Here is a 26,153-nt window from a genome sequence, read left to right on the forward strand (position 1 = left end):
GAAACTGACACTTCAGTCCAACTTGTCTATAACTCAATTTTAGAATTCTGGCAGCGCTCCACGAAATTGGAGAATCATTCCAAGGAACTATTAAATGGAAGAATTGGGCAAGAGCTTATCGAAATAAGAGAATTTGGAACGGGGCACCCGACAATGGCAAATTGGTGCAGTTAGCAACAAATTGGAGAGTTTCAGTTTTTCAGGAAATTGGAGAATTGATGCAGTGTAGCACTAAATGGGAAAATTGGGACAGGACAATAGACTCATAGAGATGTATAGCATTGAAACAGATCCTTCGGTCCAACCTGTCCATGCTGACCAGATATCCCAACCCAATCTAGTCCCACCTGTCAGCACCCGGCCTATATCCCTCCAAACCCTTCTGATTCATATACCCATCCAAATGACTCTTAAATGTTGCAATTGTACAGGCCTCCACCACATCCTCTGGCAGCTCATTCCACACATGTAACGTTGCCCCTTAGGTCTCTTTTATATCTTTCCCCTTTCACCCTAAACCTATGCCCTCTAGTTTTGGACTCCCGGACCCCAGGGAAAACACTTTGTCTATTTATCATATCCATGCCCCTCATAATTTTGTAAACCACTAGAAGGTCACCCCTCAGCCTCCGACGCTCCAAGGAAAACAGCCCCAGCCTGTTCAGCCTCTCCCTGTAGCTCAAAACCCCAGCCCTGGCAACATCCTTGTAAAAATACTTGATGTGGGAATGACAGTAGAGCACCCTTAAATTGGGCGAGGGCATCAGTCAGTATGAGGATTGGTGAGAGGCAAAACTGAATGGAGAACTTGTTCAGGACGTCAGTAATTGGGGAAAAGGTGCTAAGCAACACTGAATTGGAGAATTGGTGCGGGGTATCAGTAAATGAGAGACCTGGTGCACAGTGGAGCTAAATTAGAGAATTGGTGCATGGCAACAGGAAATGGGATAATTAGGGTAGCGCACCCTTAAATGGTAGAATCGGGCTCGGGCATCAGTTAATGGAAGAATTAGTACAGCGATATAAGTAAATGGGAGATTTGGTGGAAACAATAAATGGTAGATCTGTTGCACAGTGCCGTTACATTAGAAAATTGGTGGGAGTGCCACTATATTGGAAAATTGGAGCAGAGCATGTCTAAATTGGGGAATAGGGGCCAGGGAATCAATAAAAAGAAAAAAATGTCACAAGCATCGGGAAATTGGAGATTCAGTTCAGTGCATCACGAAATTGAAAAAAAAATCAGGAGGGGTTCCGGACGTGGAAGATGTGTTTCAGGGAACAACTAAATGGAAGGAATTGATGCAGGGAAGACGCTAGTCTTGAACATCTTGTTCTGTGTGTTTATGGTTTTGTATCTCCTGACTGACAGAAGAGGTTGGAGGAGAGTTTAACCGGGGCGGGAGGGTCTTTAATGGTGTTGGCTGGCTTTCTGTGGCAACAAGAAATGTACATTCTGTCAATGGATGGAAAGTTGGCTTGTGTATGATCTGGCCTGTGTTCACAACTCTCTGTCGTTTCTTACATTCCTGGGCACAGTAATAGCAGAGCACTTGGTACGGTTCTGTTTGATCACGAGTTTCATTCCCTCTTATTTCCTTTCATCTACTCTTATAGGAGCATACAAGTGTATGTAGGTGGGACTGAAACTAATGTTCACTTCTTTCAATGTAGGTACCTGTCCACACGAAACCTTCTGTAACACTGAAGTTACAGTGTATGCCTGGACAATTTATTTTGCTGAAGGTGCCCTGGGGATCCGCCCGAGCATCTCCACAACACCCAGCTTACCTCGACTTTCTGCCTTTGTATACGGCTCCAACATCTTTACATTTTAAACTGAATGATGAACAGCATATTATTAATTTTCAAAATCTTGCAGGAATCCAGTTGAAAGTAAAGAATCCAGTGTCAATTCACTGCAAATATCTTGTTAGATGTTATGTGTTGATAATTGAGGAGCATTAATGCAGCTTTGCTGGGGTTGGCAATTTTCTTTTACTGTCACCCCTACGTCCGGGCATCCACAATGTTGCTTCAACCAACAGGATCTGCCCCTCATTCTCCATCATATTTACAGATGGTTGGGGTTCGCGCTTGACCAGATTTACAACGACCCCACTTCCCTCATCTATCATTGTGCTTCGAGAGGAAGCATTTGCCTCTGCCTGGAAATCACATTTTAACACCATGTATTATCACTGCCTCGGATCATTACCCCTTTGTAGTTGAACTGCATCTGCCCTCAAACTGATAATTAAAAAAAACTTTCTCTACCTGTCCGCAAACCCCTTTTCTATTTCATAACAATCGATTTATATATGCCATTTTTTGATATTTAAGAGCTGTGATGATTTTTTTCCTCCTCATAAGTTAATGCTAGGATTCACTGTAGAGATTTACTTCACTTTTCAGAAGCTCGGAATGGCCTCAGGCACACGCACTCACACACACACACACATGCACACAGACACGCACAGACACAGAGTCTCAGAGAGAGGGGCACACATACACACACATGCACACAGACACACACACACACACACACACACAGTCTCAGAGAGAGGGGCACACAGACACACACACACACAGAGTCTCAGAGAGAGGGGCGCACACACACACACACACATCGGGAATACGAAATTAAAAGAAGAGTGGTTAAACCTTTAGTACTTCCCTATCGTGTGGAGTCATCCAATTCTCTCACCATATTATACAGCTGTATTGATACGTTTTGGGGGAATCATGGCTACATGTGGTGTAGATTCATCCTGCTAAATGTTACATGTTTTGGGAGTACCTTTATGACCGGTATCCTAGATTCCAACTGCTGTTTACCGGCTGCCTGTTTCTATTCAAGCTAGAAATTGGCAAGTTACACATTTACAGTTTACATCACAATTCTTTTAATACTGGGTGATCGCATATCCCTGTCATAGCAAGTATACAGATTGACCTTAAATTTATGCCGAAAAGAGTGTTCATTAACATGAAGTCATTTTTCCATTATCCTCTGACAGTGAATTTCGTGGCTATCATGATCCTCTCCCAGGGAACGTGTGGCCTCACTATCTGTACAACACGCTATCTCGTGGCCATGGCAGCAGCAGATCTACTGGTCATTATCAGTGAGGTCATACTGAGGCAAATAAATTTTTATTATTTCCCAGTATGTTTCCTGGACATCACTCCTGTGTGCAGTGTTATCCATGTCCTGATCCGTGCATCCATAGACTGTTCTGTCTGGTTCACCATCGCATTCACCTTTGATCGGTTCGTCAGCTTTTGTTGCCACAAACTGAAAACTAAATATTGCACTGGGAAAAACGCATCTGTAATTCTCTCAATAACCGGGATTCTGCTTTGTTTAAAAAATGTTCCTCGGTATTTTAGAATTGAGCCCAGAAAGATAATCGGGAACATACCATTTTACTGCAGGAATAAGCGAAGCTACTTCACTGACTCTCGCTGGATTGGATTCCGCTCATTTGCTGTGGCTCTAACCCCATTGGTGCCATTCTTTTTCATTGTGTTCCTCAATGTTCTGACAATCGCACGCATTTTATTTAAATCAAGTCAAGTTCATAAGGGATTGAGGGGTCAGAGTAAGGAAGGGGAGCAGGTTGACCCCGAAATGAAGAGTAGAATTAAGGCAGTCATTTTACTCTTCACCATATCTGGAAACTTCATCCTTCTCTGGCTGCTATATGCTTTATATATTCTCGATGTCCCAGATCATTTAAATGATTATGACTATGAAATCTTTGAAGAAGTTGGGTACATGCTGCGCAATGTAAGCTGCTGCACAAACACCTTTATTTATATGGCAGCTCTGCCCAAGTTCAGAGCTCAGTTCAAAAGGGCGGTGAAATATCCAGTTTCCAGAGTTATTGAACTAATCACTGCATAAATCTGACAAAAGCTCAAAGTCCCGTGGGTGATGGGCAAGAAATGACCATGGAGGACCAAAGGATCCCTTCTAGAGATGCAAATCCGTCAGAGAGATCAGAGAAGATGGAATATTTAGCAGACGTCAAGAGAACCGAAAGAAGATGAAGGTAAGGACACAGTTTTCCCATTCAGAGAGCAGAGGTAATATTTCGGTCCTGAAAGAAGGTCACTGGACCTGAAACATGAACTCTGATTTCTCTCCCACAGATGCTGCCAACCCTGTGGAGTCTTTGCAACAATTCCTGTTTTGTTTTAGTTTAACATTTTGGGGACCAGTGTGAATGAGCTGGAGACACTGCACAGACCAAAGGTCAGTGGAGCAAGGGGAAAGAGCCATGATTGTCCAAAATAACCAGGTAGGAAGTAGCAGGAGCAGGGTCTCTGCTTCCTCCTGTATCAGAGGAAGTGATCTAGGGTGTCGACTCCAACTCTGCTGCTTCAGTTTTCAGCTATTTCCATCCGAGAAAACAAACAACATTTCTGTTTTCAAAATGAACATCCATGTAGGTGCTGGACTGTTTCTTATGCTTCAATAAACCATCCCAATTATTCATGTCATTCTGATTCTCCCACCAGTAGCTGGTCCTGGGGGTATTCTGTTCTCCAGCTGCCTAGTGAGAGTGCTCGGGTGATTGGGAGGTGGGGGTGATGGGGGGGGGGGGGGAGTGGGGATCATCTGGACAGATCATACCCATAAACATGATGATTGCGAACATTAAGTATCTCAGCCCAAGGAACCTGTCTCAAGGATTGGGAGAAAAGCTGGAGACAGTTCCAGGACCTGAGTCTATATTCAGCACAGAGGTCAATATCATCACTTGACAGCAGATCACATACTCCACACCTTCCCGGGAATTGTCTCAGAGAGTTCCCAATCTCAGTTTTAAATCCGAGCTTTTGGATAACTTCGAACCAGGTCTCAGCATCAAGTGTGTTTGTTTGTGTTTAATTACTGCAACAATCCACATGCTGTTTAAATCTTCCTATACCCTGTTCTTACACCATTACTGGAAATTTCAGACTCAGACCTGACATGTTAACCATGATTTTATTGTCAGTCGGCTTCATGTCGCTGAAGTGTCTGCTATCCATTAGGTAACTCCATGTGGTTTCCATCTGAACTGCGCTGTCTCCAGTAAAATCTGCGTTTCAAATTGGTCTTGCCTTCAAATCTGTATTTTAATGTTATCTTGCTATCAGATATGTCAATGATTTCACCCAGCCTGAAGCATCCATGAGTGTGCACCGCCTCTATCTCTGTAAGTACCTCCAACCCGGAAACGTTCCCTGTTTCAGGAATCCTTCCCAATAAGCAGCATTGGTCTGTACAGCCACCTAGTGACTCACTCAGAGTGGAAGAGAGTCATCCTCAATGTGAGAGACTCCAGTGATGCTGTGTGTAGAATGTGTTACAGAGCGATTGTGTGACAGAGGATCCAAAGGGATATTAATATTTTCAATGAAAGGGAAAATCTGGCCAAGAGAGTTTCACAGCAGACTACCTCCCTGTCCTTATCTGGTCTGCTGGAAATAACTGACAATGTAGCATTTGTCCTCCTCCTCATTGACTCCACTATCAGTTACATTTCTGATACCATAAATCCTTCTGGATAATGATATTAAATAACTTCTCACTATTTTCAACCGAGTCGTTCTGTTTTTTATTTCTGTTCCTCCTACAAATGTGAACCACATGCCATTGTACCATCCTCCACCACTTCCTCTGACAGCTCATTAGCTTCACTCAGCAAATCCTGGGGATGACAGCACCGTCCCATGAGAGGTTGGTTAATATGGGCATGTATTCAGGACAATGAGTGGTGGATCTGATGGATATGCATCCAATTCTAACGGTTGGACAGACGAGATACAGAGGGTAGGCTGTATCCCCTGGGCAGGTGTTCTCAGAACAAGCATCACAGTCTCAGGACATGGGCTCACCCATTTCTAGTAGAGAGGAAAAGAATTATATTCACACAGAGTGATCAACCTGATGAATTCTCTCCCATAGAAGGCTGTGGAGCACAGGTAACTGAGCATATTCAGGAAAGACATTGATAATGTTTTTTACTGGTTAATGACATCACGGGGTTTGGAGCGAAATTGGGAATATAGCGGTGAGATAGAGAGTCAGACATGACCACACTGAATGGGAGAGCAGGCTAGAAGGGCTGAGTGGCCTCTCCCTGCTCCTGGTTTCTGTGTTTCTGTCAGTTTAGTGTCATCCTGAAAATTTCCCCCTGAAAAGTATCAGTGATTACACTGGGGAAGCACATCAGTAGCTGTTTTCGTTCACAATCCTGCATCTTGAAAATGTGGTTTTATTTGCAGAGACGATGAACAGTCAGTGTGAGGATCAAAGTGGGCCACAGGATTCCTGATGCTGTCTCAGTGAAACAGTCACAGGAAGGCTTCCTTACTGTCGATGGCCAATCGCCTGCAATAAAGACCGAGACTTCATGGACCTTCCGGATTGTTCACGGTCCCTGGGTGTGAATGTTCTGTGTGATTTACGGACAATATAAATGTAGCAGAAATACACTGAATATCCTCATTTAAACGGAGGGAGTGGGCAGTTATAAAGCACTTTCTGTTTTATATCTTAAGGGTATCCCAAAATGTTTTACAGGGAATCGAACTGTTTTGGAATATATCCGGCATTGTAGGGAATGGAGGGAATTTTAGAAACAGGGAGACTTACAGACACTGATACAGAACCAGAGACACAGATACAGGATGAGATTGCCCTGGAGATGTTTCAGAGCTCAATCTGTGACCCACACAAGACCGGGACACCAGTGGATGGAAGACAATCAGTTTTTGGTCATATGGAGAAAGTGTTTTATTGTCTCTGTGATTGTTATCGATCTAGACTTCCAAAAGGCCTTTGATAAGGTGCCTCATGGGAGGCTGCTGAGGAAGGGGAAGGCCCATAGTGTTCGAGGTGAGCTCCTGGCATGGATTCAGGATTGGCTGTCTGACTGAAGGCAGAGAGGTGGGATAAAAGGTTCTTCTTCAGAATGGCAGTTAGTGACAAGTGGTGTCCCACAGGGTTCAGTGTTGGGACTGCAGCTGTTCACTTTATGTATTACTGATCTGGATGAAGGGACCGGGGGCATTCTGGCAAAGTTTGCCGATAAGACGCAGTTAGGGGGACAGGCAGGTAGTTCTGAGGAGGTGGGGAGGCTGCAGAAAGATTAAGACAGTTTAGGAGAGTCGTCCAGGAAATGGCTGATGAAATTCAGTGTGAACAAATGCGAGGTCTTGCACTTTGGAAAACAGAATATAAGCATGGACTATTTTTTAAACGGTGAGGAAAATTCATAAAGCCAAAGTACAAAGGGATCTGGGAGTGCTAGTCCAGAATTCTCTAAATGTTGACTTGTAGGTTGAGTCCGCGATTAAGAAAGCACATGCAATGTTGTCATTTATCTAAAGAGTGTTGGAATGTAAAAGCGGCCGGGTGCTTCTGAGACTTTGTAAAGCTCTAGTTAGGCCCCATTTACAACATTGTATCCAGTTTTGGGCCCCACACCTCAGGAAGGACATACTGGCACTGGAGCATGTCCAGCAGAGATTCAGAAGGATGATCCCTGGAATGGTAGGCCTAACATACGAATGGCTGAGGATCTGGGATTGTATTCATTAGAGTTTAGAAGGTTAAGGGGAGATCTAATAGAAAGTTACAAGATAATGCATGGCTTAGACAGGGTGGATACTGGGAAGTTGTTTCTGTTAGGCGGGGAGACTCGACCCGTAGGCACAGCTTTAAAATTAGAGGGGGTCAATTCAGAATGGAAATGAGGAGACATGGAAAGGATCTCGCAGGGAATTAAGGGCTGCAGGGAGAGTGTGGGTAAGTGGAATTGAAACATCCATCAGCCATGATTAAATGGCGGAATGGGCTGAATGGCCTTGCTTCCACTCCAATGTCTTATCATCTTATGGTCTTATGATCCCTATCCTGGGAGGGTTCATGAGGGCAATGTAAATGGAGCTTTGCTCCTCATCTAACTCCACACTGTACCTGTCCAGGGATTGGTTGATGGGGACAGGGTAGAGAAAGCTTTACTCTGTACCTAACCCATGTGGACCCTTTTTCTGCGAGAGTTTAATGGGGACAGTATCGGGTGATTTAAACAAAACCTAACCTCAGCTGAACACGGCCCGAGTTTCCAAAGGGTTCCAGTCTATTGTTAGGCTACTAGATAATGAGCCTCCAGCAGCAAATAAAATATTTTCTCCCTATCTAACCCAGCAGTTCATGTCATAAATCTCAATCATATATCATTTCAGATCTTTCTAAATGCCAGTGACACCATCCTGGGCTTGTGTCATTTCCCTGACCATTGAACCCGTGCAGTCCAGCTATAGTTCTGTGAATCTTCGCTGCATTCACTTGCACATGGGCTCCCAAGTCCCCACTCGGTCTTGCCTTTCCCTGTTTATAAAGTCACTGTCAGTGCTGTGCTAACATCAAATGGCTGCGTTGAACAAACCTAAAATGGCTAACTGACTGACACTGCTGAAAACACTTGTCCTGTTTTGCAGATTAAGACACACTTTACACTTTGTACATTATCATCTCTCGGCCTCCTGCAGATGAAATAAAGCGGGTTGTGAACCGATGCATTTTGGATGTTAGAGGAGGGACAATCTAAACGAAATGGTACAATGTTAAACTGGGTGCAGGAACAGGGAAGGCTTCAGTTTGAGTCTGGAATTCAGTCAGCACAGGAGAGGGCAAATGAATGAAAAGTTTTTTCCATTCATGTATTCCCGCATTGTGGAAATGTTAATTTACAAATTAAACTGCAAAAGCAGGATATGGAGAACGATGTTACAAAGTTTCAATTAATTAACATGTGGATTCAAGAATCTGTTTAAAGTCAGTGCCCTGAGATAATTAAAAATGTCAGCAGTCTGTCTGACTTTCCAAACTTCAACCATTAAAAACGATAGGAATATACAAAAGGTAACATGACAGGTCTGCTACTGAATTGTAGGTGTGTGGCCTTGTTCAGAATCTGTCAGAGTTTTGGCGTGGAATCAGGAGCATTTATCCAGAAAACAGGCATTTACCAAGTGTCACACTGACGCACTTTGTATATTTGAATCTTCATTGACTGCCAAGGCCATTCGGTAACATGTCTCCCTCTGTGCTGTAAGGAACAAACAAACACAAGAAAAAGGAGCTGGAGTCAGGAATTCGGCCCCTCGAGCCTGCTCCGATATTTAATACAGTCATGGCTGAACCCATCTATGAAGTGCTTTGAGAGGTTAGGAATGGCACACATTAACTCCAGCCTCCCAGAATGCCTTGGTCCACTATAATTCACCTCCCATCGAAATAGATCCATGCAGACGCCATCTTCCCCCCCTTCACCCATCCCAGGAACGTCTGGATAACAAGGACACCTCCGTCAGACTCCGAAATATTGACTTTAGCTCTGCCTTGCTCACCATAATGCCAACAAGACTCATTGACACAGTCTGAGCCCTGGGACTCTTCCCTCACTTCTACAACTGGATCCTCACCTTTCTGACCTGCAGATCAGAATCAATAATGATGGTTGAGAACACCTCCTCTATGATAATCCGCAATACTGGTGCCCTGCAAGGTTGTGTACTCAGCCCCCTTTTATATTTCTTACCCTCTCATGTCTGTATGGCCACATTCAGCTCCAACTCCATTGACAGATTAGCTCCATTTACAGATTAGCCCATAGTGGGTAGGATCACAAACAATGGTGAGACAGAGTACAGGAAATAGAGCTTAGTGGCATGGTGTAAAGACAACAATCTCTCCCTCAATGTCAGCAAGACAAAGGAACTGGTCATTGACTTCAGGAAGTGGACTGAAGGACAGACCCTGGTCTCTGTCATTGGTGCTGAGGTGGAGGTGATTAAGAGCTTCAAGTTCTGAGGAATTAATATTATCAGCAATCAGTCCATCCATGTCAACTCTACAGCCAAGAAAGCTCATCAATGCCTCTACTTCCTCAGAAGGTGAAGGAAATTTAGCATTTTGGCAATGACTCTGACCAATTTTTATATTGCACTGTAGAAAGCATCCTATCCCGATGCATCACACCTTGGTATGGTACCTGCTCTGTCCGTACTGCAAGAAATTACAGAGGGGCATGAACCCAACCCAGTCCATCACCCAAATCACATTTCCTTCCATCTGACTCGGTCTCGACTTCCCACTGCTTCAGGAAAGCAGCCATCATAATCAAAGGCCCCTCCCACTCCTGCAATACTCTCTTCCACCCTCTACCATTGGACAGGAGACACAAACGTTTGTAAACAGGTACCAATAGGTTCAGGAGCAGTTTCTTCCATGCTGTTATCAGACGTATGACTGGGCCTGTCATATATTAGAGTTCATCCTTCTCTGTACCTGCTCTTTGGCCACAACACGATATTAACCCGATGTCCTTATATAAGGCATGATTTGTACTGGATATCACGCAGAACAATACTTTTCACCGTGTCTCGGTATATGCCACAATCATAATTATCAAATAAAATCAAAGCTCCTCACCAATAGGCTTGGGTCTGGTCTGGTCTATAATACCTTAAACCTATGTCTCCTGTCCCCTGTGTAAAAGACTTTGACTATCCATTACATCCATGCCTGCCATAATTTGGTCAGGATCTATTAAATCACCCTCAGTCTCGACATTCAAGTGAAAGCCATGATTTATTAAATTGCCCTCCATCATTCACGATGGGAGGTGGCAGGACTGCAGAGCTTATGTCTGATTCATGGGTGCAGGAGTCATTTAGCCTTGTCTGTCTGTTGCTGCTCATGGTTTCTGGCATGCAAGTATTTCTGTGTTGTACCTACACCAGGTTGACACCTTACTTTTAGATTTACCCAATCCTGCACTCATCATTGAACCAGGTTTGGTAACTGGCTCCATGTAATAACTTTCCCATTCATCTGTTTCCCCAGCCCCTCCATTTCTTAGTTGTCATGCCTTTAGAATGTGCTTCCTTTAGAGCCTTGGTAAATTTGTGCATTGCATCTTGCAGGCTCTCATTGATTTACAAGAGGCAGAAGGACTGGTTAATACATATAGACAGTCTGTATCACACACATTAAAAAGGCAGAGCTCATAGGAACAGCTGAAACAAAAATAAACCAGGTTTCTTCAGGATTAAACTGCCTTTTACTGCAGAGAACAGAGAGAGCTCCTGAGCAGCTGAAGACGTCTCTGTATCTTGTTCAGGGTCCCGTGCTGTTTAACTGCCTGAGAACCAATCACATCTCTGTTGGCAGGCAGACAGCCTTTGTCATTGGTGAACTGGTGGCCAATTATCAATCAGCTCCTTGGTTCAAACCAAAGTTCCATCTGTGAATAACTCCGTTCATCTCCAACCAGACTTCAATCATTGGCTCACTCTCAGGTGAATTGCTGTCAAACCGTGCAGCAATCTTCCAACAATCGGCTGTTTGCAAGGTCACTCTTTTCACATTTTAGTCGAAATTAAACTGAAGATTTTTTAAAAAAATTTTTTTTGATTTGCAGTCGCCCTGAGAAAACTAAAATGACGTTTCAAAAACCCATTTACTTGCAAAATACAAGATGCACAAAATTTACAAAAAACTGCAATCTATTTATTCTTTCTCCTTTCTTACAATGTTATGCCATCATAGCATTCCTTAAATTTTTACATATTCCAGCATCTGACTCTTGGGGCAAAGAATCTGAATTCAAATTAAGTTATCCAGTAATGTGTATGACATTTACATAAAATTGTGACAACAAAAGATTCGATCGGAACAGTCTTGCATTGTTTATTTGAACCTTGGTAAAGAAGGCCAGTGGATTACAATCTGTGTAATTTAGTATTTCATTGTTCTTTGTTGGATAGCCTTCAAAGTGCTGAAGAGCCAACAGTAATCCCAAAGCCCCTTTCCTATGGGAGAGGATTTTTCCCAATGACTGGTATTGTTTCTAATAGCAGCATCCTCCAGGTTACACAATTCCTAACTCATCATCCTGGAACAAGACAGCACTTCGCCCCAATTCACCAGCATCAGCGGCCATTGTGATAAGACTGGAAAACTCAGGGATGGCCAAAAGTGGTTCATTGATTCAAACTGCTTTCACCTTTCAAAGGTAACCTCGCACTCTGATAACTAAGCCACTTTTTCTTATTTCCATCACAACTTTGTTAAAGGCACAGCCATCCAGCTAAAATCATGGACAACTTTCGAGTAAAGTCAAATATTCCTAAAAAATCTAAAAACTTCTCATTTAGTTTTAGGAACAAGGAATTCTGTCAGTGTTATCACTTTTGCTGTCTCCATCAATATCTGTCTGTGTGTTTGTGTGTGTGTGCCTGTGTGATTGTATTTGTCTCTCTATGTGCTGCGGTATGTTTCTCTGCACATCTCTGTGTATGTGTCTCTGAGAATCTGTATGTATTGACATCTGTCACACACACACACATACAGACAGACACGAAGTACACACATACACACACACAAACACACATCATCATGACCAAAAGCATTGTGTCACTTTAAACGTAAGAGAAACAGACAGAGATACTGATAGAGGCGAGTTTAAGCCACATTTCAATACATACAGTTCCCAAAACAACAGGGAGCCCGCTGCACAGAGATACAGACACAGAGATACATAAAAATGGAGACACTCACAAATACACACAATGAGACACACACATACTCACACAGACACTGATAGACAGACAGAGATAGATGGGTAGACACAGACGAAAACACAGGGAAAGTAAAACACACGATAATGCACACACAGAATCAGAGAGACACGTGCAAAAAGACACACAGAATCGGTGTGCAGTGAGTGACAGTGCCCTGGGTGTAACCATCTGTAACACAGTCTGTGTCCCATCAGCACATTCCCAGCTTTTACAGATGGAATGTCCATGAGACAGTGCAACAGTCGCGGGATGGCCCTCAGACCATTGTCAGGGAAGAGGGCAATTTGGTTACAATCTCATGGTCATTGGGACAATTAACAGATCCGTGTAATCACTGGGTGTCCGTCTGGGAAATGGATTGATGATGATGGAGAAGAGTTGTGTTCTCCATAATTAGGTGGAATAAACTTGCAGTGCAGCTTGCTCAGCACCACAGCCACAAACAGCCCCTGTCTCCACCACTGACACTCAGTAGCAGCAGTGTGTACCATAGACAAGATGTACTGGAGAAATTCCCCAAGGTTCCTTCCAGAACAGCTTCCAGGCCCACGGCACTATCATGTGGAATGCTGAGCACAGCAGATACACGGGAACACCACCAGTTGGCAATTCCACATCAAGCCACTCCCCACCCTGGCTTGGAAAAACATCTCAGTCCCACAAGTGCCATTGGTTGGGAATTCTGGAACTCCCTCCCTTACATCATTGTGGGGTTTATCTGCACCAAATAAATGGCAGCAGTTCAAGGCAATAACTCACCGTCACCTTCACCAGAGCAATTATATCTGAGCAATCCATGGTGTCCCAGCGGCAATGACCCAAACACATTAATGAATCACAAAATGAAGCTCAGTATTTAGGACCCGTGTGCTCCAGTGCTGAGTATCTGAATAAATTGGGTCTATATTCCAGAAATTTGAAAGGTGGATTCATTGGAATGTTTCAGATTGTAAAGATGCTTGAGAGGGTAGATGCTGAGAAATTAGTCCTGTGTGTCTGGGAATCTGAAACACAATAACACAGTCTCAGGAGTTGCTGGAAAAGCTCAGCAGGTCAGGCAGCATCTGTGCAGAGAAATCAGCGTTAATGTTACAGCATCCACAGTTCATTCAGGTTTGATTGCCACCCTCTCAGGGTAAGGGGCAGGTTATTTGGGACTGAGATGAGGAGACAGCGCTTCACTCTAAGGCCTCTGAGTCTTTAATATTCTCTCTCCCTGAGGATTGTGGATACTCCCTCACTGAGTACATTTCAGATTGGGAGAGACAGATTGCCGGGGTCTCAGGAAGTCACGGGATATGGGGAGTGGATAGGAAACCGGATTTGAAATCTCAAACCAGCTCTGATTGGATTGACTGCCAGAACAGACTGAACAGTTTAAACAGGCTGTATAGTCTCCTCCTGCTCACATTTCCTAACCTCTTAGATGATTACTGAACCAATTCCCAATCCCTTTGGATTTGGTTCCTTGAAACCGCTTGTCATTAAATCTCTGCAGCCTCCACTCTATTACAAACCATCTCATTCTTTCTTCAGCGTTACCCCCATTCCAATTGCTCAGAAATCATTACTTTTCTAACTTCCTTCCGCCTGCTGAATCCCCTCACCCTCATAACACACGGGTTAACCTTTCTCTTCTCCCTATAGATGCTGCCTGACCTTATCAGATTTCTCAGCATGGCCTGTGTTTATTTCAGAGGGAATGACATCTCCCTGTTCCTGTTTCTGTGAGAGGATACATTCCCCAATCCGACTCCTTGATATTCCGTTTGTTCACAGAGAAAAGAGGTATCGCTCTGTCCAAATTCAGAACATGCACAGAAGGGCATCAATATATTGTGATGATATTAACAATAAAACATCTTAAACCAAATGAAATCCATGACGAAATGGCATGTTGCAATGGGATCTGTAAGGGGCTGGAATTCAATCCGCCCTCCCCCTGTTGTTATTGGGTATGATGCTCCTGACCCACCAATACACAGATCTGACTGAGTGCACAAACAACCCCTCTCCATCCATTTCATTCAGAATAAGGTCAATAACAGGACGGATTAAACACAATACAAACTGTGATGAACGCTGCATGTAGGGAGCCGTGTTACTGTAGAGTTTGTACAGCACTGAGATCAGGCTGTTCGGCCCATCATTCACATACCAGTCTAACCGCCTGGTGTCCCCTCTCTAAACCTCTCCAATTACTCAGATCCCTGTCTGAGTGAAGACTGTCTGTGTGCGGTTTGCACATTCTCCCCGGGTCTGTTTGGGTTCCCTCCGGGTGCTCTGGTTTCCTCCCACAGTCCTGAGATGTGCAGGTTAGGGTGGGATGACCATGGGAAATTGTCTATTGAGTCCAGGAATGTGTAGGTTAGGTGGATTAGCCATGGGAAATGCAGGGTTACAGGGAGAGGGTAGCGGGGGTGAGTCTTGGTGGACTGCATGATGGGCCGAATGGCCGGTTTCCACACTGTAGGGAGTCTATGATTCCATGCTCCTTCCCATCTGCCTCTATGGATGAGGGAGACTATCACCTGACCCAATATCCCCTTCGGTGGCTCAACGTTTGCTTTGTTTCCAACAAAGAGCTGCAGATGCTGCAGATCTGAGAGACAGCACAGGAATTGCTGGCGAAACTCAGCAGGTCTGGCAGCATCTGTGGGGAGGGAACCTTTCAGATTCAGGGATTGTTCTTCAGAACTGAAGGCTTCTGACTCTGGTGCTGTCAGACCTGCTGAGCTTCCCCAGCAATTTCTTGTTTGGATTTCAGCCCCAATCCAGTTGGTGATGATCACGGCCTTGTTCAGTGTGTTTGGGAATGAGGAGGGAAGTGCTTGCAGGGTGATGGTGGGATAGTGGGGAGCATAGCTGGCTTCCAAGCAGTTGACCTGGGTTCGATTCCCAGCCATCGCGGTCTCTTAAAGGTAAACAGTCTCTGAAAGGTAAGGCACTGGGATAAAGCGAGGAAATGACTCTTTCATTCTGTGCTGAACTGGATCTGTCAGATTGCTCCTTGCTTTTCCTGGCGATGGTTCCTGTGAATTGCAGTGTGGAACCAGGCAGCATTGCTCGGCATCTCGGAAGCTTTCCCCTCTGCTGCTTCCCATTTCTTATTGAGATATTGGTTGCAGCACAAGGATGGGTTTAGTTTGTTTGAAAAGTGAGAGACTGCTCCCGTCAGGAACCTGAAATAATTACAGAAACCGCTGGAAACACTGAACAGTTCGAACAGCTTCTGTAGTGGTGGGGAGGGAGGGTTAATGTGTCAAATCTATACAAGGATAAAATAAACTCCAGCCACAAAACAGTCAGAGTTCCTAAGTTTTACAAACATCTGTATAACATTATTCTGAACCATCAATTCACCTGAAACCCTTCCAATGTGAAATAGCATCTTTCTGATTCTCACTTTGAGAGATGTCCCTCAGTGAGCTCCTCCACCATTCTTTCCATTTCACTGGGGACCCACTATCTGCAGTCTCCAATCAAATGACCTGAACTCAGACACACACAGATCTTAAAGAGTGACACAATGCAGATAGGAAGTTGATTTCATTTCTGTTTCTGAGTCTAATCTTCACTCAGTGAGACAGAGTCAGGTATTCAAGGCTCCAACAAGAGCTGGATTCTGCTTCTGGTGATTGTCTTCATTCAGTGAGAAGGAGGGCCGTGGGCCGGAAGAAGCTCATCATTGTGCTTCGGGTTGTCTGCTCAGTCTGCAACATTGCAGGCCGTGGGAGCAGGGCAGTGGGAAAGGTACCTCGTGTGGACTGCAATAGGACTTTCCACACATTGTTCCAGGGCAGTTACAGAGCTCCATGAATTCTGAATGAGGATCTGAAAAATGCATTGCTTGAAGGAGGAGGATCAGGAAAACAGGATAAAGCTGATGAGATCAGCAGGATTTCTCGGTCTAACTCTGTCCCATACTTTATTTTCTGCTTCATAAATCTACAATCCGGAGCTCAACCCAGTCAGAGCAATATAAGCTCAGAAAGAAATCATTCAGTCCAACACATCCATGCTGAACTGATATCCGATGTTAATCTCATCCTATTTGTACGAATTTGGCCCATGTTCCTCTGAACCCTTTTTACTTCCTACACCCACCCAGATACCTTTTAAATGTTGTAATTGTACCAGCCTCCACTACTTCCTCTGGCAGCTCATGCACACAGTGCCCTCTGCGTGAAAAATGTTCCCCTTAGGTCCCTTTTATGTTTCCCCTCTCAACTTTAAAAATGCCATCTGCTTCTGGACTCCCCCACCACAGGGAAATCACCTTGCCTTTTTACCCTATTGAGGCCCGTCATGATTTTGGGAACCTCTTTGAGGTTACCCCTCAGCCACTGACGGTCCAGGGATAATAGCCTCAACCTATACAGTCTTAACCTCTAGCTCAAACCCTCCAACCTTAATAATATCATTCTAAATCTTTTCTAAACAGTTTCAAGTTTCACAACACCCTTCTTATAGGAGGGAGTCCAGAATTGCGCATGATAGACCAAAAATGGCCGAACATGACCTCCCAACTCCCTTACACAACTAACTGAGCAATAAAGACAGAAGTGCCAAACACCTTCTTCACTCTCCTATCTAAATGTTAGTCCACCTTCAACGATCTATGAAGCTGTACTCCAGGTCTATTGGTTCAGCAACACCCCTAGTACCTTGCCATTAAGTGTATAAGTCCTGTTCTCTTTTGCGTTTCCAAAATGCAGCAGCTCAGACTTATCTAAATTGATGTCCATCTGCCACTCCTCAGCCCATTGGTCCATCTGATCAAGATCCCGTTGTCCTCTGAGGTAACCATCTTCACTGACCTTCACACCTCCAATTTTACTGTCATCTGCAAACTTACTAACCATTCGTCCTATGGTCACATCCAAATCATTTGTATAAATGACAAACAACAGTGTACACAGCACCGATCCTTGTGGCACACCGCTGGTCACAGGCCTCCAGTCTGAAAAGCAACCCTCTCCCACCACCCTCTGTCTTCTACCTTCGAGCCAGTTCTCTACCAAAAGGGTAATTCTACTGCACCAACATACAAGTTAGAAAATATGACACCAGTCTCAAATGTACAACAAGAATCTATTCCTGATGACAACAGGCGGGTCAGTTTGCCACCGGTGCTGTTTACACTTGGAATATACCAGGAGCAGAGCAACACAAACCCAACTGGAGAGGGTGGCTCTGTATAAGGAGAGTCAGTGTGGAGTTAAAATTCAACATACGTGATGGAATAAAATAAAACATTAATGAAGGTAAGGGCCTCCAAACTGGTTCACAAATTATTAGATAAGAGGCTGGATAAAAACTGAAGCTATTGTAATAAATGGCTCAAGCTCTCACCATCGAGAATTAATGTGCTAGGATGGAAAAGTGCTGAGTGATCATAAATTACTGCAACTTGCAAACAGCAGAATTAAAATCCAATTTGCTTTTTTATGGCAAGGATGAATATTTTAATCATGTTGTTCGTGATAGACAAATGATACAGACGGTTATTTATTATCGAGACAGAAAAGACAATTAATATTTTCTTTGACATCCAACTTGTATTTGGAGAAGGTACTGTGGATGATAACGGCACACAGGATTGTTTGCACAGACAGGCGAATAATAATGTCACCAGGAAATAGCAGAAGGTTGTGGAGGGAAATGAACAGACTGAAGCCCGCTGTGATGGAGTTTGGTATAAAAGGCTAAAGAGAGACAAACTCGACCGAACTACAGAGTTTGAAATGTGAACATGGATAGAGTTACCTTGGTGTTCATGTGCACAGGTCTTTTACTGCGACAAAATCTGCTGAAGGGGGAAATGGAAAACATGTGGGATCTTAAGCATCACAAATGACCCATTGAGTCAGGAGAAAGAAAATACATAAAGGGAAAGCCCTGCTGTCCCTGGGGATCTGAAATCTAACCTCAGCAGGTCAGTCAGCATCTGGGAGAAGGGAACCAGAACCCATTTCTCCCACAGCAGTCTGCAAGGCACCAAGGGAGCTCCCTGATCTGATTGGCTCTGTGCTAATTAACACTGCACACAGATATTAATCCAGTGGGTCAGCTTCAGAGTTAAACAGCGAGTTCCTGAGAGTGACGAGGCAGAACCTTGTATGTTGTTCACACCTACATTGTCAGTAACATGGTACCCTGCCCGTCCCATTGCACACTCAGCTTCTGCTCTCGCTCTGACCACATTTCCTGAAACCCAGCATAGGGAGGAAACACTGCCTCCTGGTCTTAGGTTCTTTGCTGTCGGAAAAGGTGTCACTTCCTGTGATCTCCCTCTGACAACTCCATTGCTTTTAGTTTCTCTCACTTGATTGGTTTTCTGTTCCTTCTGGTTTCGTGGTCTAGTCACACTTCCCAAAGCTGAGGCTCCTGCTAAATGGTAGAATCTGACTCGGGCATCATTAATGGAAGAATAAGTAAATGGTAGAGTTGGTGGGAATCAATGAATGGGAGATTCGGTGCACAGTGCCATTACATTGGAAACCTGGTGTGAGTGTCAATACATGAGAGAATTGGAGCAGAGCATGTCTAAATTTGGAAATAGGGGCGGGGAGTCAACAAAAAGAAGTGTTGCAAGCATCAGCTAATTAGAGATTCAGTTCAGTGCACCATCAAATGAAAAAAATGCAGGGTGACAATAATTGGAGAATTCATTCAGGTGCCATTAAATTCGAAGTGGGAGAACGGGGGCCGGATAACATTCTATGGGAGAACTGGTGCAGTTCCAGGATTTGTGTCGGATTGGTAAATGGGAGAGATAGCCATAAATAGAGTCACACAGTCATCAAGATTTACAACACAGAAAGAGATCATTCGGTCCAACTTGTCCATGCCTCAATTTAAGAATTTTGGCAGCTCTGCACTAAATTGGACAATCATTGCAAGGGACTACTTAATGAGAGAATTGGGCAAGGGCTTATCGAAATGTGAGAAATGTAACAGGGTATCAGTCAATGGAAGAATTAGTACAGGGATGTGAGTAAATGGGAGATCAGGTGCACAGTGCCATTACATTAGAAAATTGGTGGGAATGCAAATATATTGGAAAATTGGAGCAGAGCATGTCTAAGTTGGGGAATAGGGTTAGGGAATCAATAAAAAGAGGAAATGTTGCAAGCATCGGTAAATTGGAGATTCAGTTCAGTGCATCACTAAATGAAAACAATTCAGCAGGGCACTCGTACGTGGAAGAGGTGTTTCAGGGAACAAGTAAATGGAAGGAATTGATGCAGGGCATCAATAATTGGAGAATTCATGCAGGTGCCTGTAAATAGGGCAGGATAATACTCAATGGGAGAGTTGGTGCAGTTTCAGGATTTGTGCAGGATTGGTAAATGGGAGAAATGGTGTAGAGCAGCGGAGCCATAAATAGAGCCATACAATCATAGAGATGTACAACATGGAAACAGACCCTTCAGTCCAACTTGTCTATGACTCAATTTTAGAATTCTGGCAGTGCTCCAGGAAATTGGAGAATCATTCCAAGGAAATAGTAAATGGAAGAATTGGGCAAGGGCTTATCGAAATAAGAGAATTTGGAACGGGGCACCCAGTAATGGCAAATTAGTGCAGTTAGCACCAAATGGGAGAGTTTCAGTTTAGCAGTAAATGGGAGAATTGGTGCAGTGTAGCACTAAATGGGAGAATTGGGACAGAACAGTACTTGATGTGGAGATGAGAGTAGGTCACGCCCCTAAATTGGGGGGCGAGGGCATCAGTCAGTATGAGGATTGGTGAAAGGCAAAACTGATTGGAGAACTTGTTCATGACGTCGGTAATTGGGGAAAGTGGTGCTCAGCAACACTGAATTGGAGAATTGGTGTGGGGCATCAGTAAATGAGAGACCTGGTGTACAGTGGAGCTAAATTAGAGAATTGTTGCATGGCAACAGTAAATGGGAGAATTAGAGTAGCGCACCCTTAAATGGTAGAATCGGGCTCGAGCATCAGTAAATGGAAGAATTAGTACAGGGACATGAGTAAATGGGAGATTTGGTGGAAACAATAAATGGGAGATCTGGTGCACAGTGCCATTACATTGGAAAACTGGTGTGTGTCCATATATAAGAATGGAGCACATCATGTCTAAATTAGGGAATAGGGGCCAGGGAAACAATAAAAAGAAGAGATGTTGCAAGCATCGGTAAATTGGAGATTCAGTTCAGTGCATCACTAAATGAAAACAATTCAGCAGGGCACCCGTACGTGGAAGATGTGTTTCAGGGAACAATTAAACGGAAGGAATTGATGCAGGGCAACATTAATTGGAGAATTCATGCAGGGGCCTTTTAATTCTAAGTGGGAGGACTGGGGCAGGATAACCTCAATGGGTGAGTTGGTGAAATTCCCGAATTAGTGCAGGATTGGTAAATGGGAGAATTGGTGCAGGGAAGCGGAGCACTAATTACAGCCTTAGAGATGTACAGCACGGAAACAGACCCCAGTCCAACTTGTCCACGCCTAAATTTAAGAATTCTGGCAGCGCTCCACGAAATTGGAGAATCATTGCAAGGAACTACTGAGGATCTAACATTTAATTTAGACAACAATTATATGTAGATTTTTATTTACCACAAAATGGTTTCTCAGTGTAAAAGAATGCTGTGAAATGGCCTGTGAACCTGTATTGCTGATTTGCAGAATTAAGCTGAAATTCAGAGTTTTCATAAAATGAATACTGACACATTAATTGACTATTCGAACTAACCTTCAACTGATACATTGCATGACAATTTACATAAATAAGATTTCTTTTCCAAGGAATACCATTGAATCAGCCTATTGTCAATTATGTCTCCATATTACAGATGGTTGGACCTTTCTTGTCATTAAGAACCCTTTTCCAGGAAATATCATTGGATTAACTTGCAGTAAATCATATCACCTTATTATATGTGATTGGTCTTTCATGTCATTAGGGCTGTACTACCTCTTAAAAAAACATATTAAAAATGTTTCATTTTCAAATGTAATTGCGCGACTTCACATGGAATACAGAAGCTTTAATCTCTGTGTTGCTGGATAAAATTACATCAAGGTGCCTTAATTCAATAAACTAACGACCACTGCTTTTTGAACAGACCGTATTCGTTGATTCTTTTGACCGATCTCGAATCAAGAGGTCATAGATCTTCACAGAATGGTACAAAGACAAGCCGGAGTGAAATCTGGGAGAGGTATTAGTTATTTATGATCAGCAGGATGTTTCACAGATAAGCAGGAATAAAATTTGTTAGAGGTAATAAATGTTTCTGATCTGTAGGATGTTAGAGACACAAGCAGGAATGACAGCTGGAAGAGGTAATAGTTGTTTACGATCGGCAGGATGTTACTGAGACAAACAGGAATGCAATCTGGAAGAGGTAATAAATTGTTTATACTCTGCAGAATATTACAGAGGCAAGCAGGAATGAAATCTGGAAGACGTAATAGTTGGTAATAATCTGTAGAATGTTACAGAGACAGACAGGAGTGAAATCTGGAAGAGGTAATAATTGTTAATGGTCTGCAGAATGTGACAGAGACAAGCCGGAGTGAAATCTAGAGGAGGTCATAGATGTGTATGGTCTGCAGTATTTTACACAGACAAGCAGGAGTGAAAAGTGGAAGTGGTAATTTTTTTATGGTCTGGAGAATGTTACAGAGGCAAGTGGAGGCCGTAGATGCGTATGGTCTTCAGGATGCTTCACAGACAAGCAGGAGTGAAATCTGGAAGAGGTCATATTTGTTTATAAACTGCCAGATGTTACAGAGACAAACCGGAATGAAATCTGGAAGAGGGAATAGTTGTTTATGGTCTGCAGGATGTTGCAAGTTCAAGCAAGAGTGAAAACTGGAAGTGGTAATACTTTTTAATGGTCTAGAGACGGTTACAGAGACAAGCAGGAGAGAAATCTGGAAGAGGTAATAGTTGTTTATGACCTGCAGAGTGTTACAGAGACAAGCAGGAGAGAAATCTGGAAGAGGTAATGGTTGTTATAATCTGCTGGATTAGATTCGATTCCTTACAGTGTGGAAACAGGCCCTTCGGCCCAACAAGTCCGCACCGACCCTCCGAAGAGCAACCCAATCAGACCCATTCCCCCACCACCTAACATTACGGGCAATTTAGCATGGCCAATTAACCTGCACCTTTTTGGACTGGAGGAAACCTGAGCAGACACGGGGCGAATGCACAAACTCCACACAGACAGTCACCGGAGGTGGGAATTGAACCTGGGTCTCTGGTGCTGTGAGGCAGCAGTGCTGACCACTGTGCCACCCACAGAGACAAGCATGAGTGTAATCTGGAAGAGGTCATTCGTGTTTATGGTCTTCAGGATGTTACAGATTCAAGCAGGAGTGAAATCTGGAAGAGGTAATAGTTGTTTATAATCTGCAGGATGTTGGAGAGGTAAGCAGGAGTGACATCTGGTCGAGGTAATAGTTGTTTATGGTCTGCCGTATTTTGCAGAGACAAGCAGGAGTGAAATCTGGAAGAGGTTCCATTTGTTTATAGTCTGCAGAATGTTATAGACACAAGCAGGAATGAAAGCTGGAAGAGGTAATAGTTGTTTGTGGTCTGCAGGCTGTTACAGAGACAAGCAGGAATGCAAAATGAAAGTGGTAATACTATTTTATGGTCTGCAGGATGTTACAGAGTCAAGCAGGAATGAAATCTGGATGCAGTAATAGTTGCTCATAATCTGCAGGATATTGCAGAGACAAGCAGGAATGAAATCTAAAGGAGGTCAAAGATGTGTATGGTCTTCAGGATGTTACACAGACAAGCAGGAGTAATATTTGTTTATAATCTGCCGGATGTTACCCAGACAGTCAGGTGTGAAATCTGGAGGAGGTAAATTTTTTTCGGGTCTGCAGTATTTTACAGAGACAAGCAGGAATGGAATCTGGATGAGGTAATAGCTGTTTATAATCTGCTGGAAGTTACAGAAACAATTCAGACTGAAATATGTCAGAGGTAATTTTCATGTTCAGCGTGATGTTACAGAAACAAGCAGGAGTGAAATATGGAAGAGGTAATAATTGTTTATGGTCTGCAGGATATTACAGAGACAAGCAGGAGTGAAATCTGGGTGACGATATAGTTGGTTAGGGTTTAAAAGATTTTACAGGGACAAGCAGGAGTGAGATCTGGAAGAGGTAATAGTTTATAACCTGCAGGATATTACAGAGACAAGCCGGAGTGACATCTGAACAAGGTAATGGTTGTTTGTGGACTGCAGGGTGTTATAGACACAAGCAAGAGTGACATCTGGAAGAGATAATAGTTGTTTATGGTCTGCAGTATGTTACAGAGACAAGCCGGAGTGAAATCTAGAGGAGGTCATAGATGTGTATGGTCTTCAGGATGGTACACAGACAAGCAGGAGTGAAATCTGGAAGAGGTAATAGTTATTTATAATCTGCAGGATGTTGCAGAGGTAAGCTGGAATGTAATCTGGTAGTGGTAATAGTTGTTTATGGTCGGCAGGATGTTACAGAGACAAGCAGGAGTGAAATCTGGAAGTGGTAATACTTTTCTATGGTCTGGAGAATGTTACAGAGACAAGCAAGAATGAAATCTGGAAGAGGTAATAGTTGTTTATCGTCTGCAGGATGTTACAGAGACAAGCAGGATTGAAAACTGGAAGAGGTAATAGTTATTTGTGGTCTGCAGGATGTTATAGACACAAGCTTGAGTGAAATCTAGAAGAGGTAATACTTTTTACGGTCTGCAGAATGTTACAGAGTCAAGCAGGAATGAAATCTGGAAGGGGTACTAGTTGTTTATGGTCTGCAGGGTGTTGCAGATTCAAGCAGGAGTGAAATATAGAAGAGGTAATAATCGTTTATAATCTGAACAATGTTAAAGAGCCACACAGGAGTGAAATATGGAAGAGGTAATAGTTGTTTCTGGTCTGCAGAATTTTACAGGGACAAGCAGGAATGGAATCTGGATGAGGTAATAGCTGTTTATAATCTGCTGGAAGTTACAGAAACAATTCAGACTGAAATCTGTCAGAGGTAATTTTCATGATCAGCGTGATGTTACAAAAACAAGCAGGAGTGAAATATGGAAGAGGTAATAATTGTATATGGTCTGCAGGATATTACAGAGACAAGCAGGAGTGAAATCTAGGTGACGATATAGTTGGTTAGGGTTTACAAGATTTTACAGGGACAAGCACTGGTTTGTTACCCGTGCCACGTGATAGAGAGTCGAGGAATAGGGAGAGAGAACAGTTAAATGCGTGGCTACAGGGATGGTGCAGGAGGGAGGGATTCCGGTATTTGGATAACTGGGGTTCTTTCTGGGGAAGGTGGGACCTCTATAAACAGGATGGTCTGCACCTGAACCTGAGGGGCACCAGTATCCTTGGTGGGAGGTTTGCTAGTGCTCTTTGGGGGGGGGGGGGGGGGGTTAAACTAACTCTGCAGGGGCATGGGAACCCAGACTGTAGCTTTAGGGTGCAGGACCTGGAGTGTAGGGAGGTTAGGAACATGGCATCAATTTCAAAGGAGGGTGCCTGTAAACAGGAAAGTGGTTTGAAGTGTGTATACTTCAATGCAAGAAGTATACGAAATAAGGTAGGTGAACTTGCAGCATGGGTTGGTACCTGGGACTTCGATGTTGTGGCTATTACGGACACATGGGTAGAACAGGGACAGGATTGGCTGTTGCAGGTTCCAGGGTTTAAATGTTTTAGTAGGGTCAGAGGTGGGGGTAAAAGAGGGGGAGGTGTGGCATTGCTTGTCAAAGATAGTATTACAGCTGTGGAAAGGACGATGATGAAGACTCGCCAACTGAGGTAGTTTGGGCTGAGGTTAGGAATAGGAAAGATGAGCTCACCCTGTTAGGAGTTTTTTTACAGGCCTCCTAATAGTCCTAGAGACGTAGAAGAAAGGATTACGAGGATGATTCAAGAGAAGAGTGAAAGTAATAGGGTGGTTGTTATGGGGGACTTTAACTTTCCTGATATTGAGTGTGAAAGCTATAGCTCAAGTTCGTTAGATGGGTCAGTGTTTGTCCAATGTGTGCAGGAGGGTTTCCTGACACAATATGTAGATAGGCCAACAAGAGGTGAGGCCATACTGGATTTGGTTCTGGGTAATGAACCAGGCCAGGTGTTAGAATTAGAGGTAGGTGAGCACTTTGGGGATAGTGACCACAATTCGGTGACTTTTACTCTAGTGATGGAGAGGGATAAGTGTGCACTATAGGGCAAGAGTTATAGCTGGGGGCAGGGAAATTATGATGCTGTGAGGCATGACTTAGGATGTGTGGCCTGGAAAAGTAAGCTTCAAGGCAAGGGTGTAATTGATATGTGGAGCTTGTTCAAGGAGCAACTATTGAGTGTCCTTGATAAGTATGTACCCGTCAGGCAGGGAGGAAAGGGTCGTGTGAGGGAGCCGTGGTTTAATAAGGAATTGAAATCCCTTGTTAAATGGAAGAGGGCGGCCTATGTAAAGATGAGGCGTGAAAGTTCAATTGGGGCGATT

The sequence above is a fragment of the Chiloscyllium plagiosum genome, unplaced genomic scaffold (assembly GCF_037043375.1).
Source record: "Chiloscyllium plagiosum isolate Xiang-an unplaced genomic scaffold, Cpla_swu_hap1 HiC_scaffold_43, whole genome shotgun sequence".
Lineage (NCBI taxonomy): Eukaryota > Metazoa > Chordata > Chondrichthyes > Orectolobiformes > Hemiscylliidae > Chiloscyllium > Chiloscyllium plagiosum.